The following is a 5000-nucleotide window of genomic DNA, read 5'->3' as shown; positions in this document are numbered from 1 at the left end:
ACTACTACTACGGTGAATCATGTTCCATTTTATACTTGCTACCATCAGACGATTTTATTCAGCTTAGGGAGACAAATGGTATAATGAACGGGTGAAATGAGATTGTTTGTATCCCTGTCGCTACAAACGGTTTCCCCAAAGTTAACAAAAACGTCTACAGGTACCAAGCATTAAAAAAAAAATAATAATAAAATAAAGAAAGGCCACCGAATTGAAGAGTCTGAGCGCCTCCACAAGTGTCCGCGAACATGTGATGACAACACGCTGGCAACATGTTTGGATACACGTCTGCAGGAGTATTTGGAGTTTTGGACAAATGTACTCGCATGCCAACATGCTTCAGTGCAGCTTCGAACCTACTAGCAATAGAGGTGATGCAATGAGTGTGTTCATACAAGGCAGCTGAGACTTCATCAGGTTGTTGCCTGCATGATGTGGACGCTCCTTTTCCGAGGATGTTTGCAGCTTGTTCGTTACTGTGTTGATTACATGTTGCCAGCACTTGTTCCAGCACACGTGTGGACGTGCCCTTAAAGGAGACAAAGGTTCGCCTACAATACCAATAAAACGCCTTTGTCGGCGAGGTACGAGCGAGGTCATTTAAATCTGAAAGCATTGAAATGTCGCCTTACACCCCGAGAGTACATTGATGGCTATCTACCTGCCAAGTTTCATGCCTTTACGACAAACTGTCAGGCCTATGGCCCTCTTTTGAATATTTTCGACATGTTGCACTTGGCGTATCACGTGCCACGTGCACCGCCTGGGTGTGATGAAACCTATCAAAAACAAATATTAAAGAACTGAGCTATCACATGTTGTAAACCACACAGTGTTCGGCCCAGTGGTAATTGCTTAGATATAAGATTCTCAAAAGCGTTACGGTTGGGTTGGGTCGGGTCGGGTCGGGGCGCTCATATGTGAGAAAACCCCACTACTTAACAAGGGACTCGTAACGACTTTCTTTTTATTTTCTTTCGTTTTCATTTTTTTTTTTACTGCTCTATTTCCTCCTACCCTGCGCATATACGGGTATGAGAGGGTTTTATGTACAACTGTTTGCAAAAGTTCGCCTAATACAGGGTGATCCACATATAACGCTCCCCTTCCACTCAGCCTGTTAGCTTCTCGTGTGTTGCGGGAACGGCTCAAACAGTGTTATCAATGCTTGTCCTGTATCACTTGCCAACCCTACCCACAGTGCCTCAATATCTATCCCACTCAATATCTATCCCTGTATCATTTATTGCCTACTCCCAGTGCCACACCTACGCCCACACCAGCAGACTGAGCCGTTCCCGCAGCACGTAAGATACAAGGTGAGAGCCTAATGAAGCACAATTAATGAAGCGCAATTAATGAACCATCCTGTATTTCACCTTTTCTATATTACGTACACTCGAGACAAAATATCGCACATTTCGTCTACTACTACTCGTTTACTTTCTTGGGTAATATTCCTAAACTGAGAGAGGCTTGGTATATTTCTTTGCCCAATAATAATGTGCTTTGATACACTGCGTCAGAAGGAGAGAGACGGACATATTTTTTGTGTGAGATAGACGCAGGAGATTGCAGGCGAACTCTCTCTCTCTCTCTCTCTCTCTCTCTCTCTGACATCATCGAAAAACAACCTCCCGTCAATACTTGGGGATCGAACCTACGCCAGACCGACACCCCTACATTTTAATGACAAGAACTTAAAACACAACACAGCCACCTTACCTTCTAAGAACTGGGGGGGAGGGGGGGAGGAGGCCTGACTGACGCGGCATTCTGTAAGGGGCTTCGTAGGTACACACGGTAACCTGAGGAAGAGAGAGACATATTAATTCTCCCAAGCCCAATTTGCCCATTTAACCACTTCAATTTAGACATTTAAAAGCCCAATTTGTCCATTTAACCCCTTTAATTCAGTGACATTTAAAAGCCCAATTTGTCCATTTAACCCCTTTAATTCAGTGACATTTTAAAGCCCAATTTGTCCATTTAACCCCTTTAATTCAGTGATATTTTAAAGCCCAGTTTGTCCATTTAACCCCTATAATTCAGTGACATTTTAAAGCCCAATTTTAACCCCTTTAATTCAGTGACATTTAAAAGCCCAATTTGCCCATTTAACCCTGATTATTTCCGTACCATATTTTATCATTTTATTCTTCCTACCTTCAGACGACATTTAGAGAATTTTCGAACGGGTGAGGTGTGCAATTACTTTTATCTTTCCTGTCAGTCGTTTTCCATTAGCCAAATTAATACACATTTAATTTTATATACCTACAGGTGTGGATATTTTCATTTTTTTTTTCTTGAAGATTAACAGAGGAAGGAAAAACAAATTAAGTAAAGAAAAAAAACTCCATGAAAAAGACTACAGGTGTCCTCCATTCATTAAAAAAAAAAAAAAAAATCTGTAACAGTTGGACTTGAACTAATCTGGGTTGAAGTTAGGGGAGGAACTCACCTGGGGACGCGAGTATCAAAGAGAAGCGGTTCGGGGAATAAAGGAATTCTGATAGGCATATGTTTAACGTGTAATAAATATGTTAAAGGTTAGATACAGGTTTCATTCACCCCTTCATTATTAGAGGTCCCCCAAAACCTAAAAATATATATATATATATATATATATATATATATATATATATATATATATATATATATATATATATATATATATTGCGTTAGCCTGATCAAAGTAAAGAAAAAAGATTGCTGTGGAACTGAAGGAGTAAAACGAATTCACCCATTTCTCGTTTTTTTCGTTTTAGGGGCGACAACCCAAAATTTTGCAAGCTGTGTGACCTAGCCAAATATATATATATATATATATATATATATATATATATATATATATATATATATATATATATATATATATATATATATATATATATATTTTCTCCCAAGTGGCTTCAAAGTTGATATAAAAAAATTAATTAGTAAAAAAAAAATGCTTTCGGTACGTTTTGTGTGTGTGTGTGTGTGTGTGTGTGTGTGTGTGTGTGTGTGTGTGTGTGTGTGTGTGTGTTCCTTTGCTTATACTATCCTCTGGGCTCTTTCCGCCATTTTGACTTACCCTGCCTCACTCTCTCACCCTGCCACACTCTTTCACTATCTCAAACTCTAACCCTACCTCACTCTCACCCTATCTCACTCTCACTCTGTCTCACTCTCTCATCCTACCACACTCACTTCATCTCACTCTCATCCTACCTTTCCGTACCTCTCACTATTACCCTCTGCCCCTGCCTCAATCTGCCTCACCCAAAGCTCTCCTACCTCCTCCTATTACCCTTTGCCCCTGCCTCACTCTGCCTCACCCAATGCTCTCCTACCTCGTACTATTACCTTCAGCCCCTGCCTCACCCTGCCTTACCCTAATCTCCTCTACCTCCTCCTATTACTCTCAGCCTCTGCCTCACCACTGCCTTACCCCTGCCTCCCCTCGAGACCTCCAATGTAACTTTACCCCAAATTGGTTGATGGGAGGAGGCAGGTCCCGGGATGGCCTCCAATTTTCCTATGTAAAGTTGGGGTGCTAAAACTCTCACAGGCTTAGTGAGGAAAATATGAGGAAAACACATTATCAGAGTAACAAGGAAAAATATGAGAAGAGGAAAATTATTAAAGAGGTATAAAGAGTGTTAAGAGGGAGGAGGGAGAGAATAAGATAATGTTTTAGTGTAAAGGAAAAAAAGACGACTATCACGACGGAGATGAAGACGACGACGATGACGATGATGATGATGATGATGATGATGATGATGATGATGATGATGATGATGCTACAAAACAAGACGACCATGACAACGACCACAACCACGACGACGGAGACTACGACGATGACGACGACGATGATGATGATGATGATGATGATGATACGCAACAAGGAAAAATATAAGAGCCGTCAAGGAAAATAGGGAGAACAGGTGACGGCGTACCTGTATACCGTCAGGCGGCGTAACCATCACTAAGAACAACAGTGGAAATGGCCTAATGTTCTTGAGTGGCCTAATAATAACGAATAAATTAGCTTTGTGGGCGATTTAGGGTACTTCTGTCCATTGAGGCTCTTCACATCTAATTCCCTGGACTGAAGGGGTTAACGGAGGTTTTATCTAACTCCTCCAGTCCGAAAACTCTATTCCAATATAAATAAAACCGACTAATAAAAACGATTAAACAACACATTATGCATACTACAAATCAGTACTCTTTTTGCAGCCCATTATAATAATTCCTTTCAATACACAAATGGTTGAAACAAAGGACATCACTGATAGCAGCACCCACCCCTGCAGTATTCTGGGAGGAAAGGAAAAATCATCTAAGGCGGGCGGCAGCCTCCGGAGTTAAACACTGGCTAAAACATGGTCCTGGCTGAGGTCCACTAGTGCATAAAACTTCGCTTTCCAAGGTATATATATATTAAAAAAAAAAAAAAAACAAAAAAAAAAAAAAAAAACGCATTTCGGCGATGCCCCTGGGGGCCACACCCCCTCTGAGGTGTGACGGAATCATACCTTCTTTAATACATAGTATGGGCTGAGGTCAACCATTATTTAGTCTATCTATCTATCTATCTCTCTAAACATAGATATATAATGTATATGTATGTATATGAGGGTGAATCCTTGTGTTGCCAGACACCACCGGCACCTCCCCTCCCGTGGGAAACGGTCGTCAGGCTCTCCCCCTGCCTATAACCTGGCTCAGGTCGAGCTTTGCCATGGTACAATATTTTGTATTTCCTCTCAATAACCATCCCCCGTGAGGGCAGAGGAGCCCTATCCTGTCCAAAGCCTGGTGTGGGTGGAGGTCCACCACTCCAAAATTTTTTCTTCCAAGATAACCATGATTGTGCATAACAACAATGCTCGGCGGCCGTCCTCCCGTGGGCGAGGCTCTCTACCAGTTTACAGTAAACAATATCATATTCCAAAGTAAAAACTGTGGTCGTACATTCCGGCGTTGGCTGGGTCCTACACAGGCCCCCC

The sequence above is a fragment of the Coenobita brevimanus genome, chromosome 100 (genome assembly GCF_032717465.1).
Source record: "Coenobita brevimanus isolate Jiangsu-jjx chromosome 100, ASM3271746v2, whole genome shotgun sequence".
Lineage (NCBI taxonomy): Eukaryota > Metazoa > Arthropoda > Malacostraca > Decapoda > Coenobitidae > Coenobita > Coenobita brevimanus.
This window is presented reverse-complemented; position numbering follows the sequence as displayed.